The sequence below is a fragment of the Oncorhynchus mykiss genome, chromosome 30 (assembly GCF_013265735.2).
Source record: "Oncorhynchus mykiss isolate Arlee chromosome 30, USDA_OmykA_1.1, whole genome shotgun sequence".
In the NCBI taxonomy this organism is placed as follows: domain Eukaryota; kingdom Metazoa; phylum Chordata; class Actinopteri; order Salmoniformes; family Salmonidae; genus Oncorhynchus; species Oncorhynchus mykiss.
This window is the reverse complement of record NC_050570.1, coordinates 13,877,280-13,897,775: the sequence shown is the minus strand read 5'-3', so window position 1 is coordinate 13,897,775 and position 20,496 is coordinate 13,877,280. Positions and strand designations below refer to the sequence as shown.

The following is a 20,496-nucleotide window of genomic DNA, read 5'->3' as shown; positions in this document are numbered from 1 at the left end:
CCTGAAGCCACACCCACCAAATGGGAACAAACGTACCAAGAACGTTTTGGGGGAAACGTGTGGTTCATTACAAACAGTTCCGCAACGTAGCAAAAGTTCAAGCGAATTGAACGCACCTCAGAAAAAAGTTACCGTAGCAAACGTAGTTGATGAAACTGGAGTCAAAGGAGCAATTTGAGGATTACGGGTTTTAACAGACAATGTGTTTTTAGGATAGGATATTCTGTAAATGCCTTTTCAGAAAAAGTTACCGTAGAAAACGTAGTTGGTGTGGCTGCTGAAGCTGGAGTCAAAGGAGCAATTAGAGGATTACGGGTTTTAACGGACAAGGTGTCTTTAGAATAATCTGTAAGTACATTTTCTAAAATATAATTTTAGGTCTATCTCTTACTAACATGAAGTAAATAGTTATCTGTCCATGCTGGACAGCAGATAACTCAAACTGTAGGCTAATGTTTTCTGACTAAAGCAAGGCAATTCTGTAGGGCAGTGTTTATTTGACCGACTGAAAAGTAAGAAAGTAGGCTATATTAGGCTAAATGATCCTGCCTATGATATTGTGATTTATTAATACATTTTCGAATTCCAAAGCGCATAGCAACTCAGACTAGCATGATACACACGTGACCCAGGGTGGTCCATTGTAGCTGACTAAACTCAACCCATCGTGAAGGAAGTTTCTGATGAACTCCAACGGAGTCGAGCAGAGAACAGGCTTTGTGGAATTAATCTCCGACTAAATAGATTCGCTCAGGGTCAATACTTAAAAAAAAAAAAGATTTAGTTCAGAAACGCATACATTGAATCTCTGACGACAGGCCTAGGTCTCCAAATACTTATTGAGCATGCGCATTTTCGCTTTGTTGCCATCTTCGAGAAACATAAATGAGCATGCAGCCAATGGTATTTTATTAACTTTTGAAAACTTATAGATTTCAGCAAACAAAGGCACGCATCTACAGAGGACAAACATAGGCACAAGGTAAGCGTTTTATAATGTACATTAAAGTAGGCTATAGACCTTGGGTGAATGGAGTAGTCGTGCCCTTACAAAACATATTGTAGTTTTGAAACTGCAGTATAACAAAAGTTATACTGCACTATAACTGCAGTTACACTGCAAAATTACAACTGCGAAAAAACGTTGTTTTGGACGAAGTATTTGCAGCATACTGTAGTTATATTGCACGCTGACTGCGATCTTTTTTTGTAAGGGCGTAACGTTAGCTGAACTCCACGAAGCCTGGGGCCTCATTTATCATTAACAGTGCTTACATTTTTGACGAAATTCTGACGTAAATGGAGATTTTAGGATTTGTGTGCGCCACAAATTATGGGGATTTAGAAAACTGTCACACACAACATAGCCTAGTATGTTTTCATTGATAAAACAGTGCCATAATATATTTGTGCTTTGTGAACGAGCGCTAAAACCTGTGGAAGTTACATAGAACAAAGACATGTATTAGACCACGAGAGGAAAAGGCGACATGTACATGTATTTGCTAGTCTGGAAAGGGCAGCATACCAAAGATTAGGATAAGTGGACATACTAATGATGGAGGGACACACACAGTATATTTAGTCGTAATAAGGGCAACATACCAAAGAGCACACCGAGCTAAAAGTCCATAGGATAGCTATACATATATTATTTTTAGGACAATGAAGGGTCCTGCCACCATTATAAACTAACTGAAAGCAGATATGGGCGTGAACAAACAGGACACTTACATTAAAAGATAATGGTGGCAGATGGACTGGGAGAAGTAAATTAATTTGCATGTGGGATGAACTCATATGCTGTATGTGTAAAAATACAGAGCCAGTGCTTAAGGAAGTTGGTTGTTCTGCAGACTGATATTTTTTATTGAAAGCCTTTATTGAATTCACAGGTTCTTGTAAGTGTTATATTTGTAAAGATGATTTTCCACCACAAACCCTGTCGTGAAATGCCTTAGTTCACATTTTATGGTAAAAAAAACACCCTAATTTGGAGATGTTGGAACTGGGCCATGAAAGTTCCTTAAAGAAAGCACAATGGCAAATTTCGGCAGAGGTGTGTGTAGAACGTCTCAGTGGTTTTTCCAAAATTGTTTTTCAATATTTTTTGATCTGTGAATGATTGGTTTCATCTCCTGGTTTCGATATATGCGCCGAAATTTAGAGGTGCTACATATAATATTTTAGCATTGTAGTTATAAAAAAAAAATGTCTTTAATATATCTACAGTAGTAGAGGAATAATAGTGTTTAAAGACATTTCCCCCCCAAATAATGCATTTTAATGTTGCAGCCTTCTTATTGGTGAGCTGCCCGCTAACCAAATCAAATTTATTTATATAGCCCTTCGTACATCAGCTGATATCTCAAAGTGCTGTACAGAAACCCAGCCTAAAATCCCAAACGGCAAGCAATGCAGGTGTAGAAGCACGGTGGCTAGGAAAAACTCCCTAGAAAGGCCAAAACCTAGGAAGAAACCTAGAGAGGAACCAGGCTATGTGGGGTGGCCAGTCCTCTTCTGGCTGTGCCGGGTGGAGATTATAACAGAACATGGCCAAGATGTTCAAATGTTCATAAATGACCAGCATGGTCGAATAATAATAATAATAATAATAATAAGGCAGAACAGTTGAAACTGGAGCAGCAGCACGGCCAGGTGGACTGGGGACAGCAAGGAGTCATCATGTCAGGTAGTCCTGGGGCATGGTCCTAGGCCTCAGGTCCTCCGAGAGAGAGAAAGAAAGAGAGAAGGAGAGAATTAGAGAACGCATACTTAGATTCACACAGGACACTGAATAGGACAGGAGAAGTACTCCAGATATAACAAACTGACCCTAGCCCCCCGACACATAAACTACTGCAGCATAAATACTGGAGGCTGAGACAGGAGGGGTCAGGAGACACTGTGGCCCCATCCGAGGACACCCCCGGACAGGGCCAAACAGGAAGGATATAACCCCACCCACTTTGCCAAAGCACAGCCCCCACACCACTAGAGGGATATCTTCAACCACCAACTTACCATCCTGAGACAAGGCTGAGTATAGCCCACAAAGACCTCCGCCATGGCACAACCCAGGGGGGCGCCAACCCGGGGGGGGGGGGGTGCCAACCCAGACAGGATGACCACATCAGTGAATCAACCCACTCAGGTGACGCACCCCCTCCAGGGACGGCATGGAAGGGCCCCAGTAAGCCAGTGACTCAGCCCCTGTAATAGGGTTAGAGGCAGAGAATCCCAGTGGAAAGAGGGGAAACGGCCAGGCAGAGACAGCAAGGGCGGTTCGTTGCTCCAGAGCCTTTCCGTTCACCTTCCCACTCCTGGGCCAGACTACACTCAATCATATGACCCACTGAAGAGATGAGTCTTCAGTAAAGACTTAAAGGTTGAGACCGAGTTTGCATCTCTGACATGGGTAGGCAGACCGTTCCATAAAAATGGAGCTCTATAGGAGAAAGCCCTGCCTCCAGCTGTTTGCTTAGAAATTCTAGGGACAATTAGGAGGCCTGCGTCTTGTGACCATAGCGTACGTGTAGGTATGTACGGCAGGACCAAATCAGAGAGAGAGGTAGGAGCAAGCCCATGTAATGCTTTGTAGGTTAGCAGTAAAACCTGTGTCAGTGTAGAGAGGCTAGCACTGGAGTAATATGATCCAATTTTTTGGTTCTAGTCAGGATTCTAGCAGCCGTATTTAGCACTAACTGAAGTTTTTATTTAGTGCTTTATCCGGGTAGCCGGAAAGTAGAGCATTGCAGTAGTCTTAACATAGAACTGACAAAAGCATGGATTAATTTTTCTGCATCATTTTTGGACAGAAAGTTTCTGATTTTTGCAATGTTACGTAGATGGGAAAAAAGCTGTCCTTGAAATGGTCTTGATATGTTCTTCAAAAGAGAGATCAGGGTCCAGAGTAACGCCGAGGTCCTTCACAGTTTTATTTGAGACGGCTGTACAACCATTAAGATTAATTGTCAGATTCAACAGAAGATCTCTTTGTTTCTTGGGACCTAGAACAAGCATCTCTGTTTTGTCCAAGTTTAAAAGTATAAAGTTTGCAGCCATCCACTTCCTTATGTCTGAAACGCATGCTTCTAGCAAGGGCAATTTTGGGGCTTCACCATGTTTCATTGAAATGTACAGCTGTGTGTCATCCGCATATCAGTGAAAGTTAACATTATGTTTTCGAATAACATCCCCAAGAGGTAAAATATATAGTGAAAACAATAGTGGTCCTAAAACGGAACCTTGAGGAACACCGAAATTTACAGTTGATTTGTCAGAGGACAAACCATTCACAGAGACAAACTGATATCTTTCCGACAGATAGGATGTAAACCAGGCCAAAACTTGTCCGTGTAGACCAATTTGGGTTTCCAATCTCTCCAAAAGAAGGTGGTGATCGATGGTATCAAAAGCAGCACTAAGGTCTAGGAGCACGAGGACAGATGCAGAGCCTCGGTCCGATGCCATTAAAATGTCATTTACCACCTCCACAAGTGCCGTCTCAGTGCTATGATGGGTCTAAAACCAGACTGAAGCATTTCGTATACATTGTTTGTCTTCAGGAAGGCAGTGAGTTGCTGCGCAACAGCCTTTTCTAAAAAAATTTAGAGGAATGGAAGATTCGATATAAGCCGATAGTTTTTTTTATATTTTCTGGGTCAAGGTTTGGCTTTTTCAAGAGAGGCTTTATTACTGCCACTTTTAGTGAGTTTGGTACACATCCGGTGGATAGAGAGCCGTTTATTATGTTCAACATAGGAGGGCCAAGTACAGGAAGCAGCTCTTTCAGTAGTTTAGTTGGAATAGGGTCCAGTATGCAGCTTGAAGGTTTAGAGGCCATGATTATTTTCATCATTGTGTCAAGAGATATAGTACTAAAACACTTGAGCGTCTCTCTTGATCCTAGGTCCTGGCAGAGTTGTGCAGACTCAGGACAACTGAGCTTTGAAGGAATACGCATATTTAAAGAGGAGTCTGTAATTTGCTTTCTAATAATCATAATATTTTCCTCAAAGAAGTTCATGAATTTATCACTGCTAAAGTGAAAGTCATCCTCTCTTGGGGAATGCTGCTTTTTAGTTAGCTTTGCGACAGTATCAAAAAGGAATTTTGGATTGTTCTTATTTTCCTCAATTAAGTTAGAAAAAGAGGATGATCGAGCAGCAGTAAGGGCTCTTCGGTACTGCACAGTTTTCCAATTTTCTGGAAGCTTGCTTCAGAGCTCGGGTATTTTCTGTGTACCAGGGAGCTAGTTTCTTATGAGAAATGTTTTTCGTTTTTAGGGGTGCAACTGCATCTAGGGTATTGCGCAAGGTTAAATTGAGTTCCTCAGTTAGGTGGTTAACTGATTTTTGTCCTCTGGCGTCCTTGGGTAGACAGAGGGAATCTGGAAGGACATCAAGGAATCTTTGTGTTGTCTGTGAATTTATAGCACGACTTTTGATGTTCCTTGGTTGGGGTCTGAGCAGATTATTTGTTGCAATTGCAAACATAATAAAATGGTGGTCCGATAGTCCAGGATTATGAGGAAAAACATTAAGATCCACAACATTTATTCCATGGGACAAAACTAGGTCCAGCGTATGACTGTGACAGTGAGTGGGTCCAGAGACATGTTGGACAAAGCCCACTGAGTCGATGATGGCTCCGAAAGCCTTTTGGAGTGGGTCTGTGGACTTTTCCATGTGAATATTAAAGTCACCAAAGATTAGAATATTATCTGCTATGACTACAAGGTCCGATAGGAATTCAGGGAACTCGGTGAGGAACGCTGTATATGGCCCAGGAGGCCTGTAAACAGTAGCTATAAAAAGTGATTGAGTAGGCTGCATAGATTTCATGACTAGAAGCTCAAAAGACGAAAAAAGCATTTTTTTTGTTTGTAAATTGAAATTTGCTATCGTAAATGTTAGCAACACCTCCGCCTTTGCGGGATGCACGGGGGATATGGTCACTAGTGTAGCCAGGAGGTGAGGCCTCATTTAACACAGTAAATTCATCAGGCTTAAGCCATGTTTCAGTCAGGCCAATCACATCAAGATTATGATCAGTGATTAGTTCATTGACTATAATTGCCTTTGAAGTAAGGGATCTAACATTAAGTAGCCCTATTTTGAGATGTGAGGTATCATGATCTCTTTCAATAATGACAGGAATGGAGGTGGTCTTTATCCTAGTGAGATTGCTAAGGCGAACACCGCCATGTTTAGTTTTGCCCAACCTAGGTCGAGGCACAGACACGGTCTCAATGGTGATTGCTGAGCTGACTACACTGACTCCACTATGCTGGCAGGCTGGCTAACAGCCTGCTGCCTGGCCTGCACCCTATTTCATTGTGGAGTTAGAGCCCTGTCTATGTTGGTAGATAAAATGAGAGCACCCCTCCAGCTAGGATGGAGTCCGTCACTCCTCAGCAGGTCAGGCTTGGTCCTGTTTGTGGGTGAGTCCCAGAAAGAGGGCCATTTATCTACAAATTCTATCTGTTGGGAGGGGCAGGAAACAGTTTTCAACCAGCGATTGAGTTGTGAGACTCTGCTGTAGAGCTCATCACTCCCCCTAACTGGGAGGGGGCCAGAGACAATTACTCGATACCGACACATCTTTCTAGCTGATTTACACGCAGAAGCTATGTTGCGCTTGGTGATCTCTGACTGTTTCATCCTAACATCGTTGGTGCCAACGTGGATAACAATATCTCTATACTCTCTACACTCGCCAGTTTTAGCTTTAGCCAGCACCATCTTCAGATTAGCCTTACGTCGGTAGCCCTGCCCCCCGGTAAACAGTGTATGGTCGCTGGATGATTTGTTTTAAGTCTAATACTGCGGGTAATGGAGTCGCCAATGACTAGAGTTTTCAATTTGTCAGAGCTAATGGTGGGAAGCTTCGGCGTCTCAGACCCCGTAACGGGAGGAGTAATGGGGAAAACCGGTTGAAAGTTTCTGTCGGCTGAATGAGCGACACCGGTTGAGCGTTCCTACAGCATTTCCTTCCAGAAGCCGTGAGAAAGTTGTCCGGCTGCGGGGACTGTGCCAGGGGATTTATACTACTATCTGTACTTACTGGTGGCACAGACGCTGTTTCATCCTTTCCTACACTGAAATTACCCTTGCCTAACGATTGCGTCTGAAGCTGGGCTTGTAGCACAGCTATCCTCGCCGTAAGGCGAGTACAGCGACTGCAATTAGAAGGCATCATGTTAATGTTACTACTTAGCTTCGGCTGTTGGAGGTCCTGACGAATCGTGTCCAGATAAAGCGTCCGGAGTGAAAAAGTTGAGGAAATATATATATATAAACGGTAATTAAACATTTAAATAAAAAAAAACGTAAATTTGTCAGGTAGCAAAACAGGTTGGCAACAAAACGCACAGCCTCATGCTGTGCCTATAGGGGATTTTCCATTACATGTGTTATGTATCTTAGAGTACTAAGCAGAATCAATATAGGCTTTACCGTATGTGTGTGTCTGGGTCATTAGGCTAAGGGAAGGGTCATTAGGCATTTTTTTGTATCATTGCTATGGTTACGCCACCAGTAGAATCTATGCTCGGAAGTCTGTGCCATTAAGAGGAGGGATATCCAAGTTAAGATGGGTGTAAACAAGGTAGAAGCAAGACGACGAGATAAGCCAGCAGCATACCACCCTGCATCCTACTGCTGGCTTGCTTCTGAAGCTAAGCAGGGTTTGTCCTGGTCGGTCCCTAGATGGGAGACCAGATGCTGCTGGAAGTGGTGTTGAAGGGCCAGTAGTAGGCACTCTTTCCTCAGGTCTATTTACCTTTGAGAATGCTTGGCTATTGAATGAGTGATTTGATAAATGCTAGCCTACTATTTGTTGTGGGGTGGGAATAATTTATACCACTTATGTCAGAAAAGGAGAGATGTCCTGCAATAAGATTATTTAGGCCTATACAAGTCAAGGAAACATATTAGACGACATGCTGCTATCTCCTTACCAACGGCAAATGCACTGTTTTATCATTAGGCCTACGTTTTTATTAGCCTACCATTATTAGAATTCCTGTGCATCAAACACCTCCCATTTCTCCAAATGAACAATATGCCTATATCAAATCAAAGTTTATTTGTCACATGCACCAAATACAACAGGTGTAGTAGACCTTACAGTGAAATGCTTACTTACTGGCCCTAACCAACAGTGCAATTTAAGTAAAAAATAGGTATTAGGTGAACAATAAGTAAGGAACTAAAAAAACAACAGTAAAAAGACAGTGAATAATAACAGTAGTGAGGCTATATACAGGCACCGGTAAATCGGACTAATTGAGGCAGTATGTACATGAAGGTATGGTTAAAGTGACTATGCATATATGATAAACAGAGTAGCAGCAGTGTAAAGAAGGGTGGGGGGGAGGCACAATACAAATAGTTCTGGTAGCCATTTGATTACCTGTTCAGGAGTCTTATGGCTTGGGGTAAAAAAAAAAGTGTTTCCTGAGAGGGAATAGGCTTTGTCGTGTGCCCTCTCCACGGCTGTCTTGGTGTGTTTGGACCATGTTTCTTTTTTGGTGATGTGGACACCAAGGAACTTGAAGCTCTCAACCTGCTCCACTATAGCCCCGGCGATGAGAATGGGGGCATGCTGTGTCCTCCTTTTCCTGTAGTCCACAATCATCTCCTTAGTCTTGGTTATGTTGAGGGATAGGTTTTTATTCTGGCACCACCTGGCCAGGTCTTGACCTCCTCCCTATAGGCTGTCTCGTCATTGTCGGTGATCAGGCCTACCACTGTCTATATATTTGCAATACAGTTAATCAACCTTCTATACTGAACAAAAATATAAACGCAACAATTTCAAAGATTTTGCTGAGTTACAGTTCATATAAGGAAATCAGCCAATTGAAATAACCTTAACTTCTTATGTTATAGGGGCCGCTTGCGTCCCACTTGGCCAAAAGCCAGGCAAAATGCAGCGCGGCAAATTCAAATAAAATGATATAAAAATCAAACTGCCATTAAATCACACATTTAAGATACTAAATTAAAGCTACACTTGTTGTGAATCTAGCCAACATGTCAGATTTTAAAAAGGCTTTTCGGCAAAAGCATAAGAAGCTATTATCTGATGATAGCACTACAGTAAACAAAGAGGGTAGCATATTTCAACCCTGCAGGCGCTACACAAAACGCAGAAATAAAATATAAAACATGCCTTACCTATGACGGGCTTCTTTTGTTGGCACTCCCAATATGTCCCATAAACATCACAATTGGTCCCTTTGTTTGATTAATTCCGTCCATATATATCCAAAATGTCCATTTATTTGGCTCATTTGATCCAGAAAAAAACAGCTTCCAAATTGCGCAACGTCACTACAAAATATTTCAAAAGTTTCCTGTAAACTTTGCCAAAACATTTCAAACTACTTTTGTAATACAACTTTAGGTATTTTTAAACGTTAATAATCGATCAAATTGAAGACGGGTCTATCTGTGTTCAATACAGGAAGACAACAAACCAAGCTACTTTTCAAGTCTTGCGCAACTCTCAACAGTGGTACGCAGTTCCTATATGGCCGTACTTCTTCATTGTACAAATGAATAACCCCCTATCCCAAAGAAGTTAAACGTTAGCTTTTTTCATGGCACATATTGCACTTTTACTTTCTTCTCCAACACTTTGTTTTTGAATTATTTAAACCATATTGAACATGTTTCATTATTTATTTGAGGCTAAATTGATTTAGTGTATTATATTAAGTTAAAATAAGTGTTCATTCAGTATTGTTGTAATTGTCATTATTACAAGTAAATAAATAAAAAAAATTGGCCAATTAATCGGTATCGGCTTTATTTGGTCCTCCAGTAATCGTTATCGGCGTTGAAAAATCATAACCGGTCAACCTATAATTAGGAGCATAGGTTTGTTTTGCATTAGCACCATTAGACATGCATGTGCCTTGGGGGTCTGTTTATTTTTGGACCATTGCTATGGTTACGCCACCAATAGAATCTATGCCCTAATGTCTGTGCCAATAAGAAAATGGAAACCAAGCTGAAGTGAGTGCAAGGCAAAAAGATAATGGTGGCTAAATGCCAGAGTCATTAACATAAAGAGGAATTACTATGTGTGTGACGTAAGGATGAAAACTATAGAAAGTGTGTGCCGAGGCTGGAAAGTTGGTTGATCCATGAACCAGCTCGGCTTGTTACTTTGTAATAAATTCTATTTGTATTCACAAGTTCCGGTAGCTTAGAAATGGAATAAAGCAAATATTTCTACAACACGTTGTAACTGACTAAAGTGGTCAATGCCATTGGCATGCTGGAGAACTGTGCTCTTCATGAATGAATCCCGGTTTCAACTCTACTTGGCAGATGACAGTGTGTATGACTTTATGTGGTGAGACCGGTTTGCGAACAGAGGTTGGGTTATGGATTGGACCGGCATAACCTACAGACAACGAACACAAGTGCATTTTATTGATGGCAATTTGAATGCACAGAGATACCGTGACAAGATCCTGAGTTCTTCCATGGCCTACATACTCATCAGACATGTCACCCGTTGAGCCTGTTTGGGGTGCTCTGGATCAATGTGTACGACAGTGTGTTGCAGTTCCCACCAATATTTCCGGACAACATTCCACAGGCCACAATCAACAGCCTGGTCAACTCTATGCAAAGGATATGTATGTGTCGTGCTGCATGAGGCAAATGGGGGTCACCAGATAGTGACTGGTTTTCAGATCCAGATCCAGATTCTCAGACACCGCCTCGCGTGTATGTCCTGGATGGCTGTGAGCTCCTCCCAGTGATGTGCTGGACAGTCGGCACCACACTGTATAGGGCTTCCAGTTGAGGGTTGTGTACTTGCCATACCAGACGGTTTTACAACCAATCAGGATGCTCTCGATGGTGCAACTGTAAAAGTTCCTATGGATCTAATGGGCCATGCCACATTTTTTCAGCCTCTTGAGGGAGAAGAGGCACTGCCATGCCTTCTTTACGGCTGTGCTGGTGTGAGAAGACCATGTTAAGTCCTAAGTGGTATGGACACAAGGAACTTGAAGCTCTTGACCCTCTCCACTGCGGCCCCGTGGATGGGGATGTGCACCCGCCCCTGTTTCCACCATTGGCACCTTGGTCTTACCTGTCGTTGAGGGAGAGGCTGTTGTCCTTGCACCACACTGCCAGGTCTCTGACCTCATCGCTGTTGGTGATCAGGTCTACCACCGTCGTGTCATCAGCAAACTTGTTGGAGTGGTGAGTGGAAACAGTCATGGGTGAACAGGGAGTACAGGGGGCTAAGCACACACCCCTTGGGGGGGCCCAATGTTGAGGGTCAGCATGGCAGAGTTGTTGCCTACTCTTACTATCTGGCTTGTCAGAAAGTCCAGTTGCAGAGGGAGGTGTTGCAATGTATGTGGATCTATCTGTTGGGTCGGTATGCAAATTGGAGTGGGTACAGGGTGTCTGGGATTATAGAGTTCTGTGCCATGACCAGCCTTTCAAACCACTTCATTATTACAGATTTGAGTGCTACAAGGTGGTAGTCATTGTGGCAGGATGCCTTACAGTTTTTGGGAACCGGAATGATGGTTGTCAGCTTGAAACATGGCATTACAGACTGGGACAAGGAGTGGTTGAAAATGTCTGTGAAGACGCCTGACAGCTGGTCTGCACATGCCCTGAGGACACGCCCTGGAACACCGTCCGGACTTTCTCACCGAGGCTGATGTGAGATCACCCTAACCTTGTGCGTAATTCTCCTAACCTTTTGCGTAAGTTGACCTAGTTTCCCCTGCTAGTCAAAACCATCAGACCTGCCCTGAAAGCAGTGAGTATCCACTAATATTACAGTGTAGCCTAGCTGATGTGACTCACGTGGCACACAGCAAAGGGAGAGCTGTCTGGACAGTAGTTGTAAATGGGTATCTTTCCAGTTAGCGCACCTGATTCAACTTGTCTACTAATTATCAAGCCCTTGACTACTTGAATCAGGAGATCTTAAGGTAACTGCCAAAATAAAGGAAACACCGGAGTAATTGAGAGACAAAGTATATTGAAAGCAGATGCTTCCACACGTGTGGTTCCTGACTTAATTAAGCAATTAATATGCTTAGGGTAATTTATAAAAATTCCCAGTTGCCCATTATTTTGGCCACTGTTGGTGTTGAATTACAGGAGAGTGACACCAAATCATGGACGCTGGACAGAGTGGATTTCAGTTGTAACAAAAACGCAGTTTATTGAGTCAAAAGATATCTTGTCCTGCAGTTTAACGTGCACGGACCTGATTCATAAAGCTCAGAAGGAGTTATCTGAAAAAGGGACCTAGACAAAGGTTGTAGCAGATTATATACATGGAATAATGTAGGTGGAGTCTTGTCTTGGTGGTCTTCTGACTGCTCCCGAAGAGTTGGAGACGGGCCTGCTCCAGCCAGAGCACGAGCCCCAATGGTGCACAGCAGAGTCCTCTGCTCTTGGCACCCGACCAGTAGAGGGGGGTGGAGTGTGAGTGTGCAGTGCTCATGAAATGTTTGTGTGTCAAGGAAGCGTGACATAGGGGGAACTGAAACTGGCAGTTTATGGTTGGGGGTAGGGTGCTTCCTGTTTGGACAGGGGTGCGTGCAATGACTTGAGTCAGGCGGCTTAATATATGTGCTTGATATATGAGCTATGTATATGAATATGTGTATATATGACACCACCATGGCTAGAAGAGATCTGTGACTTTGAAAGAGGGGTCTGAAAGGAGCATAGTGGGCTTATTAAGGGGTGTGTGTGTGGCTGCATTTACACAGGGAGCCCAATTCTGATATTTCTCCACCAATTGGTCTTTGGACGAGTCATATCAGATCTTTTCACAGAAGATATTTTTCAGAGCTGATCTGATTGGTAAAAAGACCAATAATATATATATTTTTTAAAGTTCAGAATTGGGCAGCCTGTGTCTGTAACCAGGGCTGCATTCCAAACACTTAAAATACACACCTTATTCCCTCAGCCCTCAAATTAAGTGGACACTTCTGATGACGTATCATGATGCCTGACTAGTGTACACTTGCAGGGTGAGGGAGGAAGGAATTATTTTTAAATGGACCGCCCTTGCCTGGAAAGTCATCAGTCGTGCATCCCGCAATGATTGTGTTTTCAACAACCGGTAGCTTGTGGGTGCTTTATATGCGCTACAGTAAATTATGATTGCATGTCTACTTATATTAGCTATATAGTTATTAATGTATGGCTACTGTATGATAGCTAGCAAATGAATTAGCTAACTTACGTTAGATTGCCTAGCTGGAACTTCTGAAGAACTCAACAGCCTTGGTTTCTCATGACTGTCTCGCCTGGTTCACCAACTACTTTGCAGACAGAGTTCAGTGTGTCGAATCGGAGGGCCTATTGTCTGGACCTCTGGCAGTCTCTATGGGGGTACCACATGGTTCAATTCTCGGACCGACTCTTTTCTCTGTATATATCAATGATGTCGCTCTTGCTGCGGGTGATTCCCTGATCCACCTCAACGCAGACAACATCATTCTGTATACTTCTGGCCCTTCTTTGGACATTGTGTTAACTAACCTCCAGATGAGCTTCAATGCCATACAACTCTCCTTCCGTGGCCTCCAACTGCTCTTAAACACTAGTAAAACCAAATACATGCTTTTCAACCATTCGATGCCCGCACCCGCCTGCCCGACCAGCATCACTACTCTGGACGGTTCTGACTTCGAATATGTGGACGGCTACAAATACCTAGGTGTCTGGCTAGACTGTAAACTCTCCTTCCAGACTCATATTAAACATCTCCAATCCAAAATTAAATCTTGAATCGGCTTCCTATTTCGCAACAAAGCCTCCTTCACTCACGCCGCCAAACACACCCTCGTAAAACTGACTATCCTACCGATCCTTGACTTAGGCGATGTCATTTACAAAATAACCTCCAACACTCTACTCAGCAAATTGGATGTAGTCTATCACAGTGCCATCTGTTTTGTCACCAAAGCCCCATATACCACCCACCACTGCGACATGTATGCTCTAGTCGGCTGGCCCTCGCTACATATTTGTCGTCAGACCCACTGGCTCCAGGTCATCTATACGTCTATGCTAGGTAAAGCTCCGCCTTATCTCAGCTCACTAGTCACGATAACAACACCCACCCGTAACACGCACTCCAGCAGGTATATCTCACTGGTCATCCCCAAAGCCAACTCCTACTTTGGCCGCCTTTCCTTCCAGTTCTCTGCTGCCAATGACTGGAACGAATTGCAAAAATCGCTGAGGCTGGAGACTTATATTTCCCTCATTAACTTTAAACATCAGCTATCAGAGCAGCTTACCGTTCGCTGCAGCTGTACATAGCCCATCTGTAAATAGCCCATATATATATATATATATATATAATATAATAATAATATATAATAACAATCTACTTACCTCATCCCCATATTGTTTTTATTTACTTTTCTGCTCTTTTGCATACCAGTATTTCTACTTTTTATTTATTTTTATTTATTTATTGGTGGTTTTCCACCACCATCAACAAAACATCAAATGATGGTCACATCCCCCCAATAGAGTTCTAAACACCTGTAGAACCTGTCCCAAGGTGCATTGAAGCTGTTCTGACGCCCTATTATACACTGTTAGCGTTTCCTTTATTTTTGCAGTTACCTGTAGATCATGGCTACAACCAAACTTTGAAATGTCTGGGGTCTCCCAGGAGAGGTTTGAAAACCGCTGACCTATGACAGCTAACCTAAGTTTATTAGATATGAGGGACTGATCTGATAACACACCATGAATGACTGAGTAGGTTTACATGCACACTAATTTTGGCAATAAACAGATTATGCAATAGTCATAAATACCTTACTCTGCTTAAATTCAAAATCGAAGTAAGCATACGCCGATTAAAAACACCTGGTTTTCTTAGCAATCATTCTAATTATTAGGACATGTAAACTAGGGATGTTAATGGTCAACCGTTAATCAGTTAGCTGCCGAAAAATACATTTGACCGGTCACGCTTATCGTTTTATGGGTTAATTTGCATAATTGTGCGGAATTACATTTGCGCATGTATTTTCGTTAGTTGTCATGCATTTTATTTGTCACATGTGCGCAGCATACAGAGCCTAGTTTGAGGAGTGGAATAGCCTACCACCTGTCAGACAGCAATAGAGTATCTCCTCAAAAAGTCTGTAGGCTACTGGAGTGAAGCTTGCTTTTGTAATCCGTGATTGCACAACAAATAACAATTTGAAATACAATCGTGTGTTAACTTTGGTGGCCACAATAAAACAAAAAGAGGCGCGCGCCTCTCATTTGCCAATCGGATACATAGGCTATAGCCTGCCTACCGTTGACTATCAGCGTGTCATCCAGGTAGAATAAGGAATTCTCCAGGGCAGGTGCGATGTTTAGAACTGTGCTAGAGGATGTCACTGCAGACCCGGGTTCATTCCCGGGCTGTGCCACAACCTGCCGTGGCCGGGAGTCCCATATGACGGTGTACAATTGGCCAAGCGTCGCCCGGGTTAGGGGAGGATTTGGCCGGGTGAGCTTTACTTGGCTCATCGTGCCCTAGCGAGTCCATCGTGCATGATGACCGTTAACGGTTGACACAACAGCTTGATCACCGACAACGGCAAGACAGCCTGTAGGGAGGAGTTCAGAGACCTATCCATGCGTTGCCAGGAAAACAACCTCTCCTTCAACGTGATCAAGACTAAGGAGATGATTGTGGACTACAGGAAAAAGAGGACCGAGCACACCCCCATTCTCATCAACGGGGCTGCAGTGGAGCAGGTTGAGAGCTTCAAGTTCCTTGGTGTCCACATCACCAACAAACTAACATGGTCCAAGCACACCAAGACAGTTGTGAAGAGGACCCGACCAAACCTATTCACCCTCAGGAGACTGAAAAGATTTGGCATGGGTCTTCCGATCCTCAAAAGGTTCTACAGCTGTACCATCGAGCATCCTGACTGGTGTCATCACTGCCTGGTATGGCAACTGCTCGGCCTCCGACCGCAAGGCACTACAGAGGGTAGTACATATGGCCTAATACATCACTGGGGAGACAGGCTTCCTGCCATCCAGGACCACTATAGCAGAAAAAGGCCCAAAAAATTGACAGACACCACCCACCCCAGTCATAGACTGTTCTCTCTGCTGCCACACGGCAAGCGGTACCGGAGCACCAAGTCTAGGTCCAAGAGTCTTCTAAACAGCTTCTACCCCCAAGCCATAAAACTCCTGAACATCTAATCAAATGGCCACTCAGACTATTTGCATTGCCCCCCTTCTTTTACACCACTGCTACTCTCTTGTCATCTATGCATAGTATGTACATGTAGAGTTATTAAAGTGACTATCTCAAATAATCGGTGCCCCCGCACATTGACTCTGTACAGGTATCCCCCTGTATATAGTCTCGCTATCGTTATTTTACTGCTGCTCTTTAATTACTTGTTACTTTAATTTCTTATTCGTATTATTTTTAAACTGCATTGTTGGTTAGGGGCTCTTTTTAAGTAAGCATTTCACTGTAAGGTCTACCTGTTGTATTTGGCGCATGTGACTAATAAAGTTTGATTTGATTTGTGGCGGGCCTGGTTCCTCCAGGCTGACCCCGGTCATCGGCTGAACGATGTTTCCTCCAGCTGGCTTCCGGGTGAAGCTGGCATGTGTTAAGGAGCGTGGTTCGGCAGGTTATGTTTCGTGGGACGCATGACTTTGCCTCTCCTAAGCCTGTTTGGGAGTTGCAGCGATGAGACAAGATCAAAATTGGGGATAAAAGGGGGGGGTAAAATATATATATATATATATATTTTTTTTTTAATACTGAAATAAAATTGTGTTTTCTGCGAATTGCATTTTGGGAAATATTTATTAGCTGCTTCATTACAGGAGTTGCATGTTCACTAATAGGTGATTTAGCCTTTTGACTGCCTTGCTATTGTTCCATGTTTCCAGTCCTTGTATGCATGCATAGTATCAGAGGAAGAGACAAAGTAAGAGGTTTCACTCTGACCAAAAGTCCAATGTGTTTCTATGGGCTGAATTTGGGCATAAACTTGTCGCCTACCTTCCTGCCTTGGGACAACTCCCATTGTTATGGTGGAAACATAAGCATCTCGTCATTATATACACCTCTTTCATTGTATTTTTCTGTTGGTCACGTCATTTTACTGTTAGGAAAAAACGTTACCGTTTATTGACCGGTTAATGAGGGTCAGTTAGTCTGCAGCAAAATTGACAGACATTTGCATCCCCAATGTAAAGACCTTAATCTGCGTTCCAGTGGTGTATTTGATCTGCGCATGTGCTAGCACCAGCCGAGCGAGCCTCCCTCTAGCGTGATTGAAGTGTGTTTGGAACAACTGAATGAATGCGTCTTTGAAGTAGTTTTCACATACAAGCTTTATATGTTCGAATTCAAATGTGCTTCACAAAAATAACATTTAAGCTCTGATAGAACGTTTATTTTGATTGCCAATTTTCTGCATTGTAAACAGAATTATAAGGGACATCTTCTTGCAAAGCATGTAAAAGTTTTAACCAAACTATTATATTAATCTGACTAGCCACAATAATCGCACTATTGTGTGCATGTAACCACACTCACTGGCTGATGGAAAACAATGAATTATGATTGATGCTACTAGCCTATCAGAGTGATAACTAGGGATGGGCATTTGACATTATTTTACTATTTTGAATAATATGAGATTTTTTTCGGCTATATGGATAGTCGAAGTTTCATTAAATGAATAATACTCTTGACCAATCAGAATGACGCAAATGCACATGAGGTAAACAGCGGATGGGCTCCTTCTCTCCTGTGTTTTTTCCCCCGCTAAGAGTAACAGTGAAAGAGAAGTCTGATTCAGTGATATTCCATTTTTGTAGGGTTAAACCATACATCCAAATGAACGAATCCTCGTTCACTTTGCCTTGGGTGGGAAACTGTACCCACACTGATGCACATGTTCCATTCTATCTTGTGATCTAATTTCCCTCATAATGGCTCCCCCAACTAACTTTCTAGAGGGGCACGCACCCCTCGTGTTTGCCCAATCTATCAGTCGTCGGTTCGCTTCCTCGTTTCTTCCTGCGAATGCTTGTTAACGTAATTGAATTATGCCAATGTGCTTTCATTAATTGAAAACCCTTAATCTATTTTATGAGAATGTGTAAGATTATTTTTTGCATAAAATAGACGCAGACCAGTCTTTTAATAATAGGTAACAGAATTTATTCTCAAAGCGCGCTGCCACTTAACCACGAACAACAGTTTATATACAGATCATGATGTCATTTCATTGCTTTAACAGAATCCCCCCCTCTCGACAAAGGGACAAAGTGAGGTGAAAAGTTAATTCTAACTTACTAACATACTCCCAGGTAACTTTTGACCCCTCAACCTTATCGATCACCACTGAGCTGACAGGTCTAATTAACAGAAACTTAGGAATGCACTCACTGTCTTATCTAAAAACCCCAGAGCTAAGTTTCTGTAGGTTCAACGCGAGGTTAACGACCTTGTGTTTACACAGTCCCCAACCCATTCGTTTCTTCCTAGTTGGAATGGTGTTCATTAACTTTAATTACTCCTTGTCCGTGTCACACAATCCCTTCTTATGAACTAATATTGTTAATCAGATATAATAAAACAGAGTATAAGTTTACTTAGTTACAATTCTATTTAAAATGGGGATATTGTTTATTCATTTATTCATAATAATTCCAACAATGCTGGAGCTACTCCCAACATTCCGGGTGAGGGATAATGCCCCCCTGACCATCTATGAAAGTGGGGGATCCCTGACTCTTTTAGATTGCCATGGGCTGAAATACAATGATATCTCGCCCAGGCTTCTGTCTTATTCGTGGGGAGTTTAACCCATTGGTCATAATAATGTTGTGCTGTTTTTCCTTTTTTCCTATGGAACATATTGTTTGGTTCTTGTCCCCAGTTCCATAGGGGAGCTTCAGCACACATTTCCTGCACCATCTCTAGACTAGGTTGATAATTTTCCTACAAACTTCGAAAGTCTAGAGTGGTCCATGGGGTTGACCTAGGGTAGGCCATTCCCGGGTTTGAACAACAGTGCCTTGCGAAAGTATTCGGCCCCCTTGAACTTTGTGACCGTTTGCCACATTTCAGGCTTCAAACATGAAGATATAAAACTATTTTTTGTGAAGAATCAACAACAAGTGGGACACAATCATGAAGTGGAACGACATTTATTGGATATTTCAAACTTTTTTAACAAATCAAAACCTGAAAAATTGGGCGTACAAAATTATTCAACCCCTTTACTTTCGGTGCAGCAAACTCTCTCCAGAAGTTCAGTGAGGATCTCTGAATGATCCAAAGTTGACCTAAATGACTAATGATGATAAATACAATCCACCTGTGTGTAATCAAGTCTCCGTATAAATGCACCTGCACTGTGATAGTCTCAGAGGTCCGTCAAAAGCGCAGAGAGCATCATGAAGAACAAGGAACACACCAGGCAGGTCCGAGATACTGTTGTGAAGAAGTTTAAAGCCGGATTTGGATACAAAAAGATTTCCCAAGCTTTAAACATCCCAAGGAGCACTGTGCAAGCGATAATATTGAAATGGAAGGAGTATCAGACCACTGCAAATCTACCAAGACCTGGCCGTCCCTCTAAACTTTCAGCTCATACAAGGAGAAGACTGATCAGAGATGCAGCCAAGAGGCCCATGATCACTCTGGATGAACTGCAGAGATCTACAGCTGAGGTGGGAGACTCTGTCCATAGGACAACAATCACTCGTATATTGCACAAATCTGGCCTTTATGGAAGAGTGGCAAGAAAGCCATTTCTTAAAGATATCCATAAAAAATGTTGTTTAAAGTTTGCCACAAGCCACCTGGGAGACACACCAAACATGTGGAAGAAGGTGCTCTGGTCAGATGAAACCAAAATTGAACTTTTTGGCAACAATACAAAACGTTATGTTTGGCGTAAAAGCAACACAGCTCATCACCCTGAACACACCATCCCCACTGTCAAACATGGTGGTGGCAGCATCATGGTTTGGGCCTGTTTTTCTTCAGCAGGGACAGGGAAGATGGTTAAAATTGATGGGAAGATGGATGGAGCCAAATACAGGACCATTCTGGAAGAAAACCTGATGGAGTCTGCAAAAGACCTGAGACTGGGACGGAGATTTGTCTTCCAACAAGACAATGATCCAAAACATAAAGCAAAATCTACAATGGAATGGTTCAAAAATAAACATATCCAGGTGTTAGAATGGCCAAGTCAAAGTCCAGACCTGAATCCAATCGAGAATCTGTGGAAAGAACTGAAAACTGTTGTTCACAAATGCTCTACATCCAACCTCACTGAGCTCGAGCTGTTTTGCAAGGAGGAATGGGAAAACATTTCAGTCTCTCGATGTGCAAAATTGATAGAGACATACCCCAAGCGACTTACAGCTGTAATCGCAGCAAAAGGTGGCACTACAAAGT

The 20,496-nt window shown here is 42.7% G+C and overlaps 1 protein-coding gene across 5 annotated transcripts in view; it reads left to right on the top strand.

Annotated features, from left to right (window-relative positions):
* Positions 1–62: 62 nt before the first annotated feature.
* si:ch211-106e7.2 overlaps positions 63–20,496 on the top strand; it is a 35,318-nt gene continuing 14,884 nt past the window's right edge. For 2 of the 5 annotated variants that reach the window (XM_021598891.2, XM_036969492.1), the window contains exon 1: positions 396–982. The gene's annotated coding sequence lies outside the window, so the exon portion shown is untranslated. Of the gene's footprint in view, positions 349–378; positions 983–20,496 lie in introns of those variants that run through there. The other 3 variants (XM_021598890.2, XM_021598888.2, XM_036969493.1) reach the window with 3 other exon arrangements.